At 48.3% G+C, this 21,161-nt stretch overlaps 1 protein-coding gene across 8 annotated transcripts in view; it reads left to right on the top strand.

The window, feature by feature from the left end:
• The window catches only part of FBXL7 (F-box and leucine rich repeat protein 7), a 195,659-nt gene that overhangs the window by 102,309 nt on the left and 72,189 nt on the right, over positions 1 to 21,161 (top strand). For 4 of the 8 annotated variants that reach the window (XM_077353325.1, XM_077353326.1, XM_077353328.1 and 1 more), the window contains one exon: positions 9,774 to 9,863. The exons of the other annotated variants lie outside the window; for them this stretch is intronic. The gene's annotated coding sequence lies outside the window, so the exon portion shown is untranslated. The remainder of the gene's footprint in view (positions 1 to 9,773; positions 9,864 to 21,161) is intronic. 8 annotated transcript variants of the gene reach the window in all.

The raw sequence follows: 21,161 nt of genomic DNA, 5'->3' as shown, positions 1-21,161 counted from the left end.
ACTTTGGCCTGCTCTGGCCAGTGTTTCATCAGTGGGACTACCAAGCAGGCTGTAGAATGCATGTCTCCTCCACATTTGGCAAAACATATGGAACTTGAGGTTAGCCTAAGCTTTATTTATTTCTTATCCAGCGTTTGAGTGTCATAAGAAATCGGGTTATGGCCTTTGGATTTTAGGTTGGCAGAAGTTGTTGACTGCTATAGCTGTGTGAGTGTGCATTTTAGTAAATCAAAAATCACGTTTAGTTTTTCTTGTCTCCCACAACACATACTTTGTTCCAACCTGTGATTTAATTGGAGGAGAAAGAAGTGGAGGGACATAGCCTGAAGTTAGCATTTCCATGGACATGTCCAGTTAGAGGCGCTCACCAAAGAGGTACAGGGGTGCAAAACCCTGAGAAACATAGGGGAAGCCCTAGGGCTGGCAAAAGACAGCCCAAAATGTAGCTTGTTTTGATGCCAACTTGCCAACTGTTCTCACCAGCTTTTTTGTTCTTGTTGTTGTTTTTTATTATTATTATTATTATTATTATTATTATTATTATTATTATTATTATTATTATTATTATTATTATTATTTCGATTTATTTCCCGCCACTCCCAAATGGCTCGTGGCGGGTTACAGTGTCTTAAAATCCCATTAAAAACTCCCATTAAAAGACTTAAAAATATCACAGCATGGCGGCACAATAATAAAATCCCTTTCCTACCCCCCCTTCATTAAAAAAGGGGGGGTGGAGGAGAAGGAGGTCAACGGTGTTCAGGAAGAAGCCCGGGGGAGAGCAGTCCATGTACCCCGGCAGCCCCAGCCTCAACCATAGACCTGGCGGAAGAGCTCCGTCTTGCAGGCCCTGCGGAACGTTAAAGGGTCCCGCAGGGCCCGCAGCTCTCCTGGGAGCTCATTCCACCAGGTGGGGGCCAGGACCGAAAAGGCCCTGGCCCTGGTCGAGGCTAGGCGTGCTTCCCTGGGGCCGGGAACGACCAGAAGATTCTCACTCGCAGAGCGCAGAGCCCTGCAGGGGGTATAGGGTGGTAGGCGGTCCCTCAGGTATGTGGTTCCCAGCCCGCGCAAAGCCTTAAAGGTTAGAACCAAAACCTTGAACCGGATCCGGACAGCAATTGGTAACCAGTGCAGCTGCCTCAGCACAGGCTGGATGTGGGCCCTCCAAAGTGTGCCAGTGAGGACCCTAGCAGCTGCATTTTGTACCAAGTGGAGTTTCTGGATCAGAGACAAGGGTAAGCCCGCGTAGAGCGAGTTACAGAAATCTAATCTGGAGGTGACCGTTGCATGGATCACAGTGGCCAGGTGTTCGGGGGACAGGTAGGGTGCTAGTAGCCGAGCTTGGCGAAGATGGAAAAATGCCTGGCCGGCTACTTTCCTGACCTGCGCCTCCATAGTCAGGGAGGCATCAATGGTCACACCCAAGTTTCTGGCCTGGGACGTGAAGGTAAGATGCGCCCCTGCCAGGGTGAGTAAACGCGCTTCCTGTTCCCGCCCCCTACTTCCCAGCCACAGGACCTCCGTCTTGGAGGGGATGAGTTTCAGGCGACTCTGCTCAAACCATTCTGTCACCGCTTCCAAACATCTGGCGAATGGTTCCAGGGGAGAGTCCGGGTGGTTGTCCATGAGGAGATAGAGCTGGGTGTAGTCAGCGTACTGATGGCAACCCAACCCCAAACTCCGTACCAGCTGGGCCAGAGGGCGCATAAAGATGTTGAATAGTGTGGGGGAGAGAACCGCGACCTATGCGACCCCACAAGGGAGTCCATAAGGTCGTGAGAGCTCATCCCCCACCGCAACCCCTCTGTACCCCATATCCCCATACCGGAGAGGCGGTGGACCAATATCTCATGGTCCACGATGTCGAAAGCAGCCGACAGATCCAGAAGAACCAGCACGGCTGACCCGCCTCTATCCAGCTGGCGACGGAGATCATCCAGCAGGGCGACCAACACCGTCTCCACCCCGTGTTGTTAGGTTGCTAAAGTGTTTCAGAGCACACATCTTGCACCCATTTGTTAAAAGTGCCATCTGGAATGCATTCTGAGAGGGTAATTGTATCTGCTGCACAACATATGTTATGTTAAAAACCCATTTTTTAAAGAGCAGACATATACATACATTCTGAGAATCGCCTCCCTCATATGTTTTCTATAAAGTCATGGCAGCCATGAAGGAGCAAGGAAATCTGGAAGAGAGGGGTTGTTCCATTGTGTTCCACCCATCACAAATATTCAAGTGTCTACATACTGTTTTGTGTCCATGTTTGTAGAACAAAGCTCTGCTTACCACTGGGTATCTCAATTTCATTTCTGAGCTCTTTAAGCTCAATTTATAACATTCCTTAAAAGAAGAACGTGATCGCCCTCTTTAAGTATTTGAAAGGTTGTCACTTGGAGGAGGGCAGGATGCTGTTTCTGCTGGCTGCAGAGGAGAGGACACACAGTAGTGGGTTTAAACTACAACGATGTAGGCTAGATATCAGGAAAAAAATGTTCACAGTCAGAGTAGTTCAGCAGTGGAATAGGCTGCCTAAGGAGGTGGTGAGCTCCCCTTCACTGGCAGTCTTCAAGCAAAGGTTGGATACACACTTTTCTTGGATGCTTTAGGATGCTTAGGGCTGATCCTGCGTTGAGCAGGGGGTTGGACTAGATGGCCTGTATGGCCCCTTCCAACTCTATGATTCTATGATTCTAAGAAATGTGCCAGTGAGGGGCAAAGGAATATGTGCAGGTGCCATGTTTGATTCTGGCTGTCTCCTCACATTCTGTTCACCTTACAGTTATCCAGTTCATTGAAATCTGTCACCTGGTGAGTTAGCCGTCCCTGGCAGCTTACTCCCCCCTCCCTTCAGGCCTGCTGTGAAGGAGTCTCTAACAGCCCCTGACTGAGGGGAGGGAGACATTCCTGAGAACAATGCAGGGGAGTCTGTGGGCATACTTGTGCTTTCCTTTTGAGAGGTGAAAGCTTCCTTATTCTGTCTAACCGTTGGCTGAGAGGGATATCATAGAAAAGCCATATAGAGGATCGAACAGAGTTGTTCTCTCTTGCCCCAGAGGGATGGTCCAGAACCAGTGGGATTAAATTAATGCAAAAGAAATTCCATCTGAACATCCGGAAGAAGTTACTTACAGTTAGAGCAGTTTCTCAGTGAAATAGGCTTCCTCGGGAGGTGGTGGGTTCTCCATCTCTGGACATTTTTAAACAGAGGCTGGAGAGCCATCTGACGGACAGGCTGATTCTGTGAAGGCTCAAGGGGGTGGCAGGTGACAGGGGATGAGCGAAAAGGTTGTGAGTGTTCTGCATAGTGCAGAGGGTTGGACCAGATGACCCATGAGGGCCCTTCCAATTCTATGATTCTAAGATTCTCACTTAAAATACTACTGTGGCTGGCCTTGCTGCTGTCTCAGGCTTCAGAAGGGCAGACATCACCATCCAAGTAACAGACTGTGCTAGCCCAAGTCTGTCTGTGGCCACAAGCATTCCTTTTGAATGGATGCATGTGAGGGGAGAGAGCTTTCCCTTCAGCCTAACTGCCTGGAGATGATCTGTACTTCCAGGGGATTCTCAGACCCCACCTGGAGGCTAGCCTCCCTAAACCTCGGTGAATACAATGCTACAGAGTCACCCCTCCAAAGCAGTCATTTTTGCCTGGGGAGCTGATCTTTATAGTCTGGAGATGATCCAGGAGATCTCCAGGCCCCACCTGGAGATTGACTGTTCCGGGTCTGGAAATATTCGAGGTTTGGAAGTGGGACCTCAAAAGAGTATAATGCCTCCACAGCAAGCTAACCAGCCCCCTAGCATTCCCGGCCTATTTCAGGTCAAGAAAACATTGCAGAGAGGAATTAAAATTGCCAGATTGCTTTAGGTTCATCTTCTGGAATTCCACACTACCTACGTGTGCTTGAACCTGACTGGGGTCAAGACTGCTCTGCACAGAGAGACTTCCTCTTACGGATGCCAGCTTCCATAATATAATATAATATAAAAAGCTAATGCCTAGGTGGGCGGAGACTGGGCGGGGCCAGTCCAAAGATCAGATTGCCCCCCCCCCGGTCTTTGGACCAATAGGGAAGCAACACAGCCCGCCCCCACCCTGGCCAGGGGCTACCTGGTGACGTTGACGCCAGCCTGCCCCTGAGCACTGCAGGGAGAGGAGGTTGGTAGGGCTGCTGAGGGGGCTGAGAACAGAGGCGTGGACAGGCTGCACCAGCCCTTTTTGCCTCAGGGCTGTCCTAACTGGCACGTACAACAACTTCCCTCACTTTGCCTTAGACCAATGACAGAGTTGGCAGGTGGCGTGCGCTCCCCCCTCCCTTCAGGCCTGCTGTGAAGGAAGTCTATAACAGCTCCTGACTGAGGGGAGGGAGGCGTTTCTGAGAGCAATGCGGGAGCGTCTCTGGCGGTACTTCTGCTTTCCTTTTGAGTGGGGGGGGGGGGAAGCTGACGGTGGCCACAGAAAAGTCCTCCTGACTTTAAATACTGATGTGGCCGACTTCACTGCTGAAGGGAAGATGCAGCCAAGCAACTTTGCATATTTCAGACCTACTGCACAAGGTTGTTGAGTAGACAAAACTGGAGGTTGTTGCAGAAGTTCTTTTGCCTCCTGTTTCATCTGCACAACAACCCTGTGCAGTAGGCCTCAAGTGTCTCAACTCAACAACAACTTCCATGGCAGCCCTGAAATGTTACTTCTCCACAACAAACTTCAAAGCAGCCCTTTCTGCCTGGGGAGCTGATTTTTATACTGTGCAAAGGAGCTGTAATTCCAGGAGCTCTCCAGGCCCCACCTGGAGGTTGGCTACCCCTGGGTTGGAGGTGGGTCTTCAAAATCATACAATGCCTCAGAGTCCAGCCTCCAGAGTAGCCACTTTTGCCTGCAGAGCTGATCATTATTATTTAGAGTTGAGCAGCTATCAAGAGGTGATGGTAGAGGCTTGGAGAATGAGTTGGGGTGGAGTGGTGCGGGTGTATCCCTCCTGGGCTATAGGCTTTCGCTAGCCCTTACCAGCAACTGTTGGTATTTTGGGGCACAGACAGACAGACCAGCATGGGTTCTGCTAGTCTGGAAAGTGCAGGAAGATCTAAAAAAAGAATATTTACAGCTTGAAACTGCAAACAGTGAACAAGTAAATAACTGGAGAGACATGGGGACTGAAGTGATTTTTCCTTAGCCTTGTAATTAAAAAACAAAACAGTATTTTCCAGGAAGGTCCTATGAACTCAAAGGCATAAGTGGCTCAGAATTTCAAGTGGAGTTAGCTTTACAGGACAGTAGAAAGTGAGACTTTGGGAGAAACTAGGTGATCCACTTTGATTAGGCAACGAGTTGGCCTTGCGGACAACAACAGGGACTGCAGTTGCCAGCAGTAGGCCTCAGGCGTCAGAAGGGCAGACATAACCAGTCAAGCATGTCCTCTCCTCTGCAGCCAACGGAAACAGCATCCTGCCCTCCTCCAAGTGACAACCTTTCAAATACTTAAAGAGGGCTATCATGTCCCCTCTCAACCTCCTTTTCTCCAGGCTGAACATTCCCAAGTCCCTCAACCTATCTTCATAGGGCTTGGTCCCTTGGCCCCAGATCATCTTCGTCGCTCTCCTCTATACCCTTTCAATTTTATCTACGTCCTTCTTGAAGTGAGGCCTCCAGAACTGCACACAGTACTCCAGGTGTGGTCTGACCAGTGCCGTATACAATGGGACTATGACATCTTGTGATTTTGATGTGATGCCCCTGTTGATACAGCCCAAAATGGCATTTGCCTTTTTTACCGCTGCATCACACTTCCTGCTCATGTTTAGTTTACAATCCACAAGTACCCCAAGGTCTCGTTCACACACAGTGCTACCTAGAAGCGTATCCCCCATCCAGTAGGCATGCTTTTCATTTTTCTGACCCAGATGCAGAACTTTACACTTATCTTTATTAAATTGCATCTTGTTCTCATTGGCCCATTTTTCCATTGTGTTCAGATTATTATTATTATTATTATTATTAGATTTATAGCCCGCCACTCCCTTGCGGCTCGTGGCGGGTAACAATATCGCAATTCCCCATTAAAACCCCATAAAACAATAATAACATTGCCAATATTGCCGGCATGGCAAGAATGGCAGCTCAACTCCCCCCCTCCCTCCCACTACTAGCGGGTGGAGAGGAGGTCCTGATGATGTTTTGCTTCGGGTCCAGAACCCGAGTCCCCGGGGGAGGCATAGATCTATTATCAGCCCCGGCCTCAACCATAAACCTGGCGGAAGAGCTCCAAGCAGCCAATGGGGCGGCCCTCCGAGTGTCCATCCAGGGCCAAGCAGCCAATGGGGCGGCCTTCCTCCTCACCAGGACAGACCAAAATTCCATCCAGCCTGGGGCAATCTGGAGAAATGGCTGCCAGTCTGCTCCTGACCACCGCAGGGAGAGGAGGTCAGCAGGGCTGCCAAGGGGGATGAGAACAGAGGCTTGGACAGGCTGTGCCAGCCCTTTTCGCCCCAAGGCTGTCCTCACTGTCATGTCCAACCGCAAACGGCCTCAGAAACCTGACAGAGCTGGCAGGAGGTCCCCCCCCTTCAGGCCTGCTGGGAAGGAGCCTCTGACAGCCCCTGACTGAGGGGAGGGAGGCCTTTCCAAGAGCAACGCAGGGGAGCCTTAGGGGCCTTCCTTTGGGGGGGACTTTCCCCTTCTGCCAAACAGTTGCCTGACAGGGAGGCCACAGAAAAGCCCCATATTACTTAAAATACTGCTCTGCCCGGGGGTTAGACACAGCCACGCCGTGTGTCTTTCTTCTTTGCAACTCTCTGCAGATTTGAGGCCACTGCACAGCATTATTCTGCAGAGGAAACTGCTTCTTTTGTCTCCTGTTTCATCTGCGCAACAACCCTGTGCAGTAGGCCTCAAGTCTTTCAATTCAACAACAACCTGTGTGGGAAGCCTTAAATGTTTCTTCTCTACCACAACCCTGTCCAAAGTAGCCCTTTCTGCCTGGGGAGATGATCTTTATACTCTGCAGGTGAGCTGTAATTCCAGGAGCTCTCCAGGCCCCACCTGGAGGTTGGCTACCCCTGGGTTGGAAATATTCCTGGAGGTTTGGAGGTGGGACTTCAAAATGGTACAATGCCTCAGAGTCCGACCTTCAGGGAGACATTTTGGTGTTTGTAGCCTAATTTACACAAGAAAGGAAATGACGCTGAACGCAGAACTGGGAGGAATTGCCATGTAATTTTCCCTTCACATATCTGAACACATGGCTCTGGAAAGCTCATCTGTAACCACTCTGCCACAATTCCCAAAAGTTAGGTCCTCTCCCACACTCAGTGAACATTCCACACCACAAGTTCTTGACACCCATGTCTCCACACCCATGCCCTCATTTGCCACCACGCCACCACAACCTCCCACACAACACACACATTCAACCCCAAGCCCTTACAGACTGGACAACTCCTCCCCTTCCTCTTCCCACTGCCAAGCTCTAGCGCCCGTTGTATTCTTGGAGACAACGGGCTTTGCCCCTAGTGTATAAATAATTCAGTAATTAGTCTGCGAGGGCTTTCTTCATTACTGGTGTAAGACTAAAACCAATGGCAGGCTCAGCTTAATGTCAACGGATGACTCCAACCAGTTCTTTTGCAGTTTAAGATGGGGGGAGGAGGGGGTCTTGTCTGACCCCTGGAAAGGCTCCAGTAGGGCTGGCAGCCCTTGTCGGCATCAATGGCGTGTGGCTGAGCGAGACTGAGGAAGGAAGCCGGCTGCATTGAACTTCAGATTTTTTAAATCACTTTCAGCATGATGAACAGTTCAGTCGTTGCTCAAAAGCTTACAGACCACATTGCGAATTTAGGACCAGTTAAAGTTGTTGTAGTGTTCTTTCTGAATTTAGTAATTATTTTACATTTGATGGCAACTTGCATATTCCTTGAAGGGAAAGGAAAATAGAGGAGGTACATGCCTTTTGAGCAAGCAGTGCATCTCCTTGCTAAACCGCATATATTTTTGACTGCTACACCTTGATCTGTTGACTCATTTATTTGTTTGTTTGTTTATTTGATTCATAGTTCACCACTCCCAGCAAGCTGGCTGCTCGTGGTGGTTCACAAAATGAATATAAAAACATAAAAGCAGATCTCCCATAAGACACCCTCCACAACTCTAGCGTAGAAATGGTGGAATACAATTCAGGATAGAAAACTCCTCCCCTGCTTCAGCCCTCCTGCATTGGTCCAGAGAGTGACCAGTGGCTGATGGTCAAACACCAGAGTGGCAACCTGGGGCAGCCATTAGCAGCTCTAATGCTGTGTCCGAACTCAGGGAGGGGGAACGAGGTCTCTTTGCAGGCCCTGCAGAACTCAGAGAGTCCCCCTGAGGGCCCCTGGCTCATGGTCCTTCCATGTTTATAATCCCCAGCTGATGGGACATGCAGGGTTGGTTCTCAGTACTTTCATGTGCAGGGGAACCACGTGAGCTGCATCCAAAGTTATGTTCCCTTAATTGGCACGCTTTGGCACAAATCATGTACGTGAGAAAACACCTGATGGGCTTCTGATGCTGTTAACCCAAGATGGGTGCCCTTCTGTCCACCATGCAAACATGTTTTATGATGGAGCTTCAAATGTTGTGCATGATCCTTGTGATCTCCTCCCTCCATAAAACAGGCCATGTTCAAACATCCCAATGAATGGGGGGTTGTCTGAAAGGGCCACAAACACAGCTTTTTTGCATGCTCCCACCTCCCTCAAACACAGAAATCTCAGTTTGTAGGGAAGAAACAAGCTGCAGTGAGCCTGAATTGGGAGCAAAATGTTTCCAGACCCCTCAGATTGGGAAGTGTTCAGTTGAAGGCCTGCATACACACACACACAGGCAGGCAGGCAGGCAGGCAGGTGAGGCCTGGATGTAGCAATTACCTCTGTTTCAATGCCACGAAAATGATGGCCATATTTAGAAGGTACCGACATTAATGATAGAATGAGTCTTAACAGCAGCAGTGGCCATAGACTGAAGAGGAATCGGCTGCGTCACACCTTCGGCTGAAAGCTGTTAGGGAACGAGGAAGTCCCAAGAGCTCCTACTGTTGATTCAAGGGTAATTCTAGTAGAATGTCAGGATGTGATCCGAGTGCAGTTCATAAGTTCTGGATGTGAATTGCTGTTCGCCGGTAAGGCGTAATGTTCAGTGCACGCTAGCAAGCGAAGCACATGGCCCTCAGCAAGGCAGCCCTTCCCTCTTGGCCTCTTTTGCGGCCAGATGAATGCAAAGTTGTTCCAAAATCCATGTTTCCAGCTTCAGATTTGGTAATGCTGGGAGGAATTTGGGGAGTTCAATGTGTGTTGGCTTCTGCTTGCGCAAACTGCAGCTCCCTACGGCCCTACCCTGGTCAGGCTTGTCTCCCACCTCTGTCTATTTGATCTGCGTCAGCCCATGAAAACGTTTGGCTCTTCTGTCCTCTGAAGCTGCAGGCAGGGCTGATTGAGAACAAGCAAGACTTGAGGCTCAGAGCGTGGAGCTGTGGCTTGACTGGGGTCTGCTTGGCAACGTCTCTCTAGGGCGCTTGTGGGGGGGGGGGGAGCCTGCAGAACATTAGGAGAAACAGAGACGGTAAAAAGCCCCTCCTTTCCTTAAAGGTGAGACCTCTCGGAAATGCAGGTTGGAGCCAACACACCGCAAAGTGTCGTTTTCTGTAGAAAGAACTGGAATCTGACATTGAGTTTCAGTGTTGAAAGAAAATCATTTTGGGGATGACTGTTTGGGAGCTTGAGCTGTGTTTAATATATTTCAGACCGTCTTGGGAAACCTAAAGAAGCTGGTAGTCATTTTTCCTTTGGAAACCATCCCATGGAATTCTGACGTCTTGAAGAAGAGAAAAACTGTTAGTACATCCAAAACTGATACTCCACTTACTATAGTTTTTAAAAAATCCTCATATTTAAATTGTTGCAGAGGCCAGTGATCCAAAGTAGTTCAGGCAACATTCTCAACGTTCTCCTGATGTTTAATAATAACTGAAGCTCATTCTATACACGTGTACTAAGTAGAAGAGTCTACAACGTGAACATTTGTAATTCCAGGAGCTCTCCAGGCCCCACCTGGAGGTTGGCAACCTAATCACTGGTGGACCTCCTGATGGCCCCTGGGTTTTGGCCACTGTGTGACACAAAACGTTGGACTGGAGGGGCCACTGGCCTGATCCAGCAGGGCTTCAACATGTGATATTGACCTCTTCAGTATGTAAAAAAGGTAAAGGTAAAGGTATCCCCTGTGCAAGCACCGGGTCAAGTCTGACCCTTGGGGTGACGCCCTTGTTTTCATGGCAGACTCAGTACGGGGTGGTTTGCCAGTGCCTTCCCCAGTCATGACCGTTTACCCCCCAGCAGCAAGCTGGGTACTCATTTTACCGACCTCGGAAGGATGGAAGGCTGAGTCAACCTTGAGCCGGCTGCTGGGATCGAACTCCCAGCCTCATGGGCAAAGCTTTCAGACGGCTGCCTTACCACTCTGCACTACTAAGAAGCAAAATGCCTCATGCCGGAGGGAGTGCCCGTGCCATCTGTGCCTGTGTGTGTGCGCCCACCAGCGCACTGACGCCTGCGCCTCCCCCCCCCCCATGGTGCTCACTGCACCAGGAGAGACCGGCTGCTTTGGGAGCCGAAGTGGCCAACTCCGGTGTGAACCAGTCCTCAGAGGGAAATTAAGACAGCCTTTCCCTTTTTGACAGCATCTTCTCTAGTGTCTGGCAAAGGGAGCTTGAGGCTTCTGAAAACATATACTAAACGGACCTGTTACAGTCAATGAAATTATCGAGAGAGTAAGAAAATTGAACAAAGTTCCTGGATCGGATGGGATCTTTTGCATGAATCATGTACAGATGAGTTCCTGCTGCCCCCGCAGGGAACTGTGCAGAATGTATTGGGAGGACTGGAAGTCCCTGGTTCATGGAAACAGTCCTGCAGAACTCTAATTCCCAAAGAGGAACAGGATTTATGGGATGTTAAAAGCTAAAGACCTATTGCTGTGTTAAATGATGATTATAAAATCTTATCAGATATATTGGCACAAAGGTTGAAAAATGTTTTAAAAGACTATATTTAAAAAGAACAATCCGGTTTTCTTCCTAAAAGACAAATCTTTACACTGCTCCAAGAGCGGTATAAATAAAACAGTAAGGGGTGTGGGGGTGGACGCTGTCTGGGATGGGGGGCGTCCCGATTGGGCACTGCGCTTGTCAGTCCAGGGCCCCATGGCCCAGGACTGACCAGTTGGGAGGCGCAAAGCACCTCCCAACCCACCCATCCCCCAACGTGGGCCACCTTCGGCCCACAGCCGCCATTCCCGTGCTGGCCTCTGACACGGCAGGTAGGCCCCGAGGCCCCGGCATCATGCGGGAGCCAGGAGCTGGCCGGAGATGGAGGCCTCGCCCCGGCCAAAGGGACAGCCCCGCCACGTCACAGACGCAGTGGGACTGCCCCTTTGGCCGCACCCAGCCCCTGATGTCGCGCGGGGGCAGCCGGGGGGGGGGAAGTCTGGCCCCGCTAGCCTGGGTGGGGGTTGCCTTCCCTGGCACCTGGAAATCGCCCCTCCGGGTCAAAGATCAGGCGGCCACACTGCCTGGCCACCGGGGAAGGCCTGGAGCCCCACAGGGGGGCATCTGCCAGGACGGCTCCTGGCGCCCACTGTATTCTCCATACAGCAGGCTTGAATTCTAATCAAAGATAATAAAAGAACTGTAATAAATGTTTGAATTTACATATAGACAAACCAGAAGCCTTAATTTTCTTACATATAGAAAAGGCGTTTGACAACATTAATAGGAAGTTTATGCAAAAATGTTTAGAAAAGATGGGATTAGGAGAGAAATTTATCAAAGGTATAAGAGTGATATATTTGGAACAAGTAGCAAATATTAAGATTAATGGACAGTTTTCACAGATGTATAATATACAGAAAGCTACAAGGCAGGGATGCCCTCTTCCACCATTATTATTTATTTTGGTTTTGGAAATATTAATGAATAAAATAAGAGAAGATAATGCGGTTTGGGGGATAAAAATGAAGAGAGAAGAATTTAAAATTAGGACTTTTGCAGTTGACATAGTTTTGTTATTAGAAGACCCAATATCATCTTCTCAGAAAGTTTTGTTATTATTTCAGAAGTTTAGCTTAGCATCAGGGCTTAAAATAAATAATCAGAAATCTAAAATTTTGGCGTTTAATATACAAAAGCAGGAACTATCAAATTTTATTTGGCAGCGAAGGAAATGGATAAAGTTCAAAAAATTGTTTGACAGTAAAGAAAGAGAGGGATTGAATTTTCTAAATTTAGAATTGTATTATTGTGCTGCAAGTTTTGTTTGGATCGACTGGTTAACATTAAGAAATAATTATCTTTTGAAGTTAGAAGGCCATGACATAAAATTTGGTTGGCATGCATACCTTTGGTTTGGGAAAGCAGGGATACACCAAATATTTAAAAATCATTGTATAAGGCACGCACGGTTTAGAGTTTGGCCTAAATATAAGAACCAGTTGTGGCCAAAAATCCCATACTGGGTGTTGCCACATAAGTCATTATATAATAGGGAAAAATGGCACTCAGAGGAGTATCTTTACACCACTCCAGCAGAGTGGTACAAATAAAAGGCTAAGGGCTAAGGGGGAGGAGAGAGGGCGGGCGCTGTCTGTGATAAAAACTCGGAGGAGCGAACCAGGAGCCGGAAAGCAGCTCCTGATTAGCTCCGCTGAGTGGCACTCCAGGGCCAAGTCCCATTAGCGACTTGGCCCATCCTCGGAGTAGCACACCCTCGAGTCCACAGTCCTCCAAGGCGGCCATCCTCGCTGCTGCGGCCTCCGGACGGTGAGTCCTCTCTGCAGGGAAAAGAGCAGGGACGCTGCGTCAAAGATGCGGAGGCCTTACACTTTTCCCGCCAAGCACCACTGCACTTCGCCCCGGGACGGGGATGGCCGCCGGGGTGGAGGGCTGCCCCACGCTGCTGCGCCCAGGGAAAGCAGCAGGGCTGCTGCACCAAAGACGCGGTGCCCCTGCTGTTTTCCCTCCGCCCAGCGACAGTCCTTGCCCGCCTACGGACCTGCCTGCTCCCGCCGCCAGCGCAAACAAGACCCCCCTCCACCAGCGACACCTTGCCCGCCCACCGCCACGTGCACCACGCTTACCCCCACAAATGCCCGACTCTGCCTGGCCAACTGGACCCGCCTCCCATCCGCTCTCGCGCACCCACAGCCTGCCTCGCCAGCCACTGCCGCCCGTGCAATTCCCACCCCACCCACCCTTCTCCCCGGCCAGTACTTACCGCAGTCCCATTCGCCCGCTTGGCCGCCCATTCCCGCTGCTCCCAGTCAGCTGTGGCGGCCCACGCCAATGCCACGGTGCCCACTACCATGCAGGCGCAGAGTTCTGTGGCTTCGTGGTTGCACCCGCCCCTGCCCGACTGCTAACACGCATGCACGAAGTTCCGTGCCTGCGTCGTTGCGCCAGCCGCCCCCAGCCACCCCTTCCCCCCTGCCTGCGAAGCGAGGGGGCGGCCGCCTAAGCACACGCATCACTCCGCCGCCCTCCGCCCATTTTTACAAATGGGCTTTCCTTCTAGTTTAAAATATAAAGATCTGTTAGATTACTCTGAACACCAAATAAAATTTGAACAGAGGGAAGATATAACAGTAGCAAGTGGTACCTGCAATTGGTTTCTATATAGACAATTATATGAAAAATGTAAAATTCATAGATTTATCAGTTTGAAAATGCAAAAAATGAGGCTTATCTGTGTATATACGAACAAGAAGAGAAATTAATTGCAAAGATCTACAACATGTTATTTTAAAAAGACACTGAGAAGGAATCAATGATTTACTGGGCAGAAAATATAGGGCATACTATTAATCTTCAGCAGTGGGAGAAGGTGTGGAAAAGAGATATAAAGTTTACATTAGCAACTAATATAAGGGAAAATTATTACAAAATACTTTATAGATGTTATTTGACTCTGGTATTATTGTTCAAAATCTACAAAAAAAGGTTTAACAAAATGTTGGAAATGTAAATTGGTTGATCGGACTTTTTACCACCTTTGGTGGACATGTTCAAAGGCAAAAAAATTTGGGTACAAATTCATAAATATACTCAGAAAATAACTAAGCTAGACTTGAAACTTAAACCAGAATTATATTTATTAAATATTTTGGATCCTGAAATAACAAAAGCAAGGAGAATATTATCACTTTACATGATCTCAGCAGCAAGAATAATTTATGCTCAGTACTAGAAAAATGAAAAAATACCATGTAAATGAATAGGAAGCGCGTCTGCCCACCCTGGACGGTGTGCAGCTTTCACCAACGCACTCCTCCAGGAACCTGGGCGTGATCCTGGATGCTTCTCTTACAATGGAAGCCCAGGTCACAAAGGTAGCGCAGCTGGCATTTTACCATCTCTACCAAGCCAAGCTACTAGCGCCCTACCTGGGCCCAGAGCACCTAGCCACAGTGATCCATGCAATAGACTTCTGCAACTCGCTCTACGCAGGCCTACCCTTATCCTTGATCCGGAAACTACAACTGGTGCCGAATGCTGCAACCAGGATCCTCACCAAAACATCATGGAGATCCCACACCCGGCCGGCACTCCAACAACTCGGCTGGCTCCCAGTTGAATTCCGGATTAAGCCTAAGGTTTTGCTAGCCACCTTTAAAGCCATACGCGGTTTGGGCCCAGTGTATGTGAGAGACCGTCTCTATGCCTATACCCCCAAAAGAGCCTTGCGCTCCGCTACCTCCAACTGGCTGCGGATCCCTGGCCCCAGAGAAGCACGGCGGACCACAACAATAAATAAATAAATAAACAAGGGCCAGAGCCTATTTGGTCCTGGCCCCCACCTGGTGGAATGACATATTGGTTCTGTTGAATAAATTAGTTAAGACAAGGATGGAGTATATCTTTATCAGAAAGAAGAGAGTAAAAGGTATTCTAAAAAAATTAATAGATGTAAATATGTATTTCATTCTTATATTATTTTCATGAAAGACATATATTAGAATTATGAATGGGCAATGAAAGATGTAATTGTCAAATTTTGATTTCTAATAATATTTTTGTGCATGTGGTACTAGAAAACTAAAGAACCTGATTTGTAGATGGTCAGAAGCCTTTTCTAAATATTTTTTCTTGTCATTGTATGTTTTTGGTTATTGGGGGAGGTGCCTTTATCATTATTTCTCATTGGGGGGTTATTGTGGTGCTGTTGGTGGTAGTGTTTCATAGGTTTTGTGTATTTTTTGTTGTGTAAAATTTTCAATAATAATACAAACAAATTAAAACAATGAAAACGTATACTATTAAAAACTCAGTTGGTGTCTAAGCTGCAACTAGACTTGAATCTAGAACTTCTCTAGCGACTTCTGGCATGGTGCCAACTGGTACTTAAAAACTTGGGTCCTCCAAAGGAGGAGTTTTCTGATTGATCTCCTTGGCTTGCTCCAAAGCCAAATTTCTATCTGTAAAGGAAACTCCAAAGCAAGACAATTGTGCTGAGAATAATAATCCATTGTTTGCACCTCATACAATTGTGTGATGATTGTACACAGTGGTGCTCCAAGCTTCTTTTAAATAGAACTGCTGCTGGCAACCACCATTCAGTCAGCTGACTCTAGTCAAAGAGGGAAGTTCAAGGAGAAACAAAGGACAAAATGGGCTTAGCAGGCACCCCCAGACAGGAATTTTGTTCTTCCCACAATAGTTGTTTCCTTCTTTAAAAAATGCCTGCTTTCTCCTGTGGTGACCTTATCCTCTCCTACAAGGGACAATGTAGATTGCAGGCTCACTGTTTAAATGATTTATTACTCTGCACTAAAACTCATGGGAGTCATGAAAATACAGACCTGTAAAGTTCTGACGGATCTAAAGAGAAACATCTGTTGTATTCTATTTCTTTTTAATGTCTTTAAAATAACTTCATGTCACTATGCTTTTAACAATAAAAAGGAGAATCCATGGACTGATTTGTAGGATCTTGGATAAACACACGGCACCTTAAAGACTAGCAACATTTATTTCAAAATGGGCTTTTGTGGCTCAACCAGTTCATCAGATAGATATGTGATAGGAAACCATAGTGGGGGATTTTTATGGCAGAGGCAGAAGGGAAGAGTGTAAGACTCATAGTATAATTTACACCAAGCTTTGACACACACCCCCACCTACCCCATAAAAATTTCCCAGTATGTTCAATCACATATCTGTCTGAAGGTGGGCTGAGAACCATGAAAGCTCATATTGAAATAAGTATTCCTAGTCTTTAAGGTGCCATTAGATTTTTATTTTATTTTCCTCTGTCCCTGAAACATAGTCCCTCCTTTTACTCATCTTGCTGCCTGATCCTGGTAATAGTTTTTACCATTCAGTAGGGTTTAGGGTTGCCATGCAACCAGTGGGATTGGGGGGGGGGCTTAACAAGAACAGCAGGGAGGCCCACCCTTAATGTCTGTGTCACTGCCCACATGACCTGGAAGTGACATCATCACATCCAGGATGTTGGAGTGTCACTCTGATATGTTGTCAAAATCTCTGTGGTAAATTTGGCTTCTAGCATAAAGCTTTTGCCCAAATACCAGAGCGCCCCCACCCAGTGCCAGTTCTCGGTCACATGGGTATTGATGCTGGATCTCTGTTTTTCTGGATGTCTCTCCCTCCCCCTTGGTTGATCAGCTGATCAGTGGCAAGGAGTAGGACCTGGGAGCGGATGGACCTCTGCCTATACCAGGGGATCTTGCAGCCCTAGTGTGGTGTCAGTTTCTCCGATGGTGGCTGGAGATCTCCCAGTATTAAAACTGATCTCCTGGTGACCTGTCAAATGGCCTGTCTGGAAGGTGGACTCTATGGCATTATACCCTATTGAAGTCCCTCCCCGAGCCCCACCCTCCTCAGGCTCCCCCTTCCCAATCAGTATCCAGGTATATTTCAAATCAGAGCTGGCAGCCTTACTATTTGGGTAAGCGAATGGTTTTCTACATACTCTCTGAGTCCTGGTTTCCTGAAAAGAGTAGTTACAAAGGATCTTTCTGAAAGGCTGGGTTGATGCAATCTCAACATGCATCCTTCCTTGCTGAGTGTTGTCTCCGCTGCGTACAGCACAGCAGTGATCTCCAGATGCTGAACTGAGTGTTTGATGAATCAGGAAAGGGGTAAATGATTAATCCACAATTGGCACACATGAGAGATGTGGAGAGCCAATACAAGACCTTTCTGATGGCGCCTGTATTGGCTTCCAATTGAATTCCAGATCCCGTTCAATGTCTTGGTATTATCCTTCAAGGCCTTGTATGGTCCGGGCGAGGGTTGCTTCAGCCACTTCCGTGAGCACCACAGCCGGAGGCGGCCAGCAGCACTGCCCCTCCTTTCCTGGCCGCCTTGGGCTGCAGTGCTCGCTGAAGTGCAATAGAGCACGCAATCCTAGTCTGGGCCCTGAATATCTGAGGGGTCACCTGTCTGAGTACATTCCCCAGGGAGCACTTCTCTCAGCTACTACCAACTGTGGACTCCTGGCCTTAAGGAAGAACATGTGGCCTTAACCAGAGCCAGGACATTTTCAGCCCTGGCTCCCATCAGAATGAACTCCCTGGAGAGATATGACAGATCACAGCCACAGGGTGCTTGTTAGTGGTTCATCATTGTCTTGGAGAGGAGTGACAAGTGGAGTGCCTCAGGGATCTTTCGAATTAAAGTTTCTTTATGAGAAATGCAAGTATCTACATTGAAGGCATAGTCAGAACTGACCCACAAAGCATAGGGTTGGGAATATAGGGGCTTGAGGAGGCTCCCCCTCCCCTGGGAACTTGAACCACTCGAACCAGGCACAGTTCATAATATGGAGATAACAGTCCATTCATCAAGGGATGGAAAGACATGGGACCTAAGGGAACCAAACGGGGAGGGAAACAGGGCGATAAGGAAGAGGAGGTAAGGAACATTTGGGAAGGTTGGTAAGCATAAATTCAACAGCTGGAAATAAACCTTGGGGTGTCAAACGAAAGCATCTGGGTTACATTAGGGCATACTGGTCAGGCTAGATAGACATACTAAATAACAGCAGAGATATAATAATGGCAGAAATACATGGGGGTTTCTGACAACACCAGTTATGGAGTATTGTTTCTGACAACATTGGTTATGGAGCGTCCTTATCCTAGCTCTTCAGTCGTGTCCACTGGTGGTAATGGTAAGTCGGTGCTGCCATTGTTGTTGTTATTGCATTTATTGCCTGCTACTCCCAGGCTAGCTGACTCATAGTGGGTTACAAAATCCCCCCCCAATAAGATCACTAATCCCAACCAATTACAATCCCCATGGTCGTCAAATATGCTTTAACTGCTTTCCAAGCCGCAGGTAAACGCTGAGAGCACAAAGAGGTGAGTGGTGGGGTAGGGGAGAGGGAGGGTTTGAGAAACCCCAGAAGTGGCGCAATTGTGCAGAAGATGGTTGGGAAGCACAGCTGTGTACATGCCCACCTGTTGGGTACATGGATCTTGCAAGGACTGAGCTTGATATAACTGACCAATCAGTTCAAACCAATCAATTCTAATCTGGCAAAGTACATGCCATCCCTGGTCCCTGCCCCACTGGCAAGCCCGCCGGCCGGACTGACCGTGTACTCACGGCGCTCGGGTCAGCATGGCTTCTGGGCAAGCGCTGGCTTGTGCTGGTGAGGGCCAGAGAACTGGAGGGACGCAGTTTGACTACCCCTGCACTAAAATGAACAAAATAATATCCACATAAATGAAATAATCTACAAGAGAAAAATACCTGGATTTCATCAGTCACACAGTGTGAAATTAGCAATATGTAACATTTGTCATATTCAGTTTAATCTGAAGGACACCATATTATTACAAGAAAAATTAAGAATGAATCAAAATCATGATTTGGGCCCCTGAGGAAATTATCAGGAACCAATAGAATTCTCAGTGCCAGAACTTTTAACAGTGGACTACAATCTTTATCTCAAAAAGAGAAAAGCAACTCTTAGAAACAGACCAGTTCAGATATATTCTCCTCATCTTAACACAGCCCGCGGCGCAGAGACTAAATAAAGCCGTAAGGGCTTTGTGGGAGGAGTTAGGGCGGGCTCTGTCTGGGATGAGGAAGGGTGCCGATTGGCCCCTTCCTCCGGACAGACCATTGGCCGAGCCCTGCCGACAAGGCACGGCTCACAGTTGCTCCCTTGCCGGCAGCCTGACGCGGCGAGAGGCGTGAAGCGGGGCTCCCTTGCCTAGCGCCTGCTGTATTTTTTTTACAGCGGGCTTGATTACTAGTCACTAATGATACTGAAACAAATCCAGGTTTGCCAAGCACATGTTTATTATCCACATGTCTTTGTTTGCCACTTCTCCAGAACCAGCTGGAGGTGACTCACATCTAACATTCCGCGTGGCTTTTGTTTATGCAGGTTTCACAATCTTCAGCATTAGCTTTTTGGTGATCAAAAGGACAAGTAGTGGAAAGTGTCAGGAAGTCTTAAGGCGACTCTGTAGGGTCTTGTAGGCAAGAAGAAGAAGAAGAAGAAGAAGAAGAAGAAGAAGAAGAAGAAGAAGAAGAAGAAGAAGAGTTGGTTCTTATATGCCGCTTTTCCCTACCCGAAGGAGGCTCAAAGCGGCTTACAGTCGCCTTCACATTCCTCTCCCCACAAGAGACATTCAGAAGCGGTTTGCCATGGCCTGCCTCCAGGTCCCAAGCCTGGCCTTCTACTGTGGTCTCCCATCCAAACACTAGCCAGTCCTGCTTAGCCGCCGGGATGAGGCCAGCCTGGCCTGTCCACCTCAGTTGACGAGGCCTGATAAATCTGCAGCTGAAGCAGGCAGGTGGGTGGAAGAGTTTGCAATGCAAAGTCCAGTGGTTAAAGAAAGCTGATGGGATTTTCTGGGTTTCCATTCTCCCCCAGAGGCGGAAGACATCTTGGGTGTTTTCAGTCCTCAGTTCAGGGAGGCAGGCTCACTTTTTTCCTTTCCCCGCCTTCTGAGTGGGCGTGCCTCTCTCTCTCCAGTTCTTTCCTGCCTCTTAACCAGGGAGAGCACGTTTTTTATAGCTCTGCTAGCAGGCCTAAATTCTACTACTAATTTCTACTTATTCTAACTCTATTCTTGACTCTTTCTGAAATTTCTTTTGCCCTCTCGCTTGCACTTCAGGGGTTGGTAATTTTAGCCTTTAAGGGGCTGTTGGAGACCGCGGGTTTTTTTTACCGCTCACTCCTGGGACCTCCCCTGACTATTTCTGCGTGCCGTGGAAGACCCAGAGAGAGAAATGGCTGCTTCTCGGGAAGAGGAGTTTCTCTCTGAGGAGGACGTCGCGGCACATGTGCTGGAGGGCAATGTGCAGCCCCCTGGGCCGGCGGGCGCATCGGAGAAGACTGCCCCACATCTGGTCGGAGCGGGGGAAGCAAAGCGCGCTTCAAAACGCTCCAGGAAGACTGCCACGGTGTCGGCAGAGCGCGTTCCCCCCAACACGGCTAGCGATGGCGGCGGCCATTTTACAGCCGGCAGCGAGGGAACCCAGCAAGCTCCTGAAATGGATGCTTTGACGGCTGGGAAGGAATCTACCTCGCAAGGGACAGTAAGGCCCGCTGGGCATGATTTCTTGTCTTCTGAGTTGTTGGAGGCTATTAATAAGTCCATTTTATAGCCACACAGCTACCCACATAGTGAGATGGTGTCTCAGCATTCTTCTGATTCAGATTCCAATGCTAATTCCAAACAGGATACTGCCTTTCTTACTGATGAGGAACTGGAGGTTGATATTGAATTACCAGAACCTTCAAAACGCTTTTTTAAAATGGAAGATTCTTCTTCTTTACTGGACAAGACACTAGCTGCGCTGGATTTAAAACCTAACCCTCTGGTGGACCCAGAGGAGGGCCCCAGTAGGCCTAAGAGACCTTTAGGGAATTCTGAGTTCTTTCCCCCAGAGGATTACTCCCTCAGAATGTTCCCCTTCCCTGACTACTTTGAGAGACAGATTAAAAAAGAATGGGTTAAGCCCATGGCCAATAAACGGTTCCCACCCTATGCCAAGAAATTATATGCACTTCCTGACTATGCCGAAAGTTTTTTACAGGTGCCTGTCGTGGATGCGGCCGTAGTGGCTCTGCAAGCGCCTGGATTACTATCAGAA

Source organism: Paroedura picta, chromosome 9 (genome assembly GCF_049243985.1).
Source record: "Paroedura picta isolate Pp20150507F chromosome 9, Ppicta_v3.0, whole genome shotgun sequence".
Lineage (NCBI taxonomy): Eukaryota > Metazoa > Chordata > Lepidosauria > Squamata > Gekkonidae > Paroedura > Paroedura picta.
The sequence above is the reverse complement of the archived record's forward strand: the minus strand, read 5'-3'. Positions and strand labels throughout refer to the sequence as shown.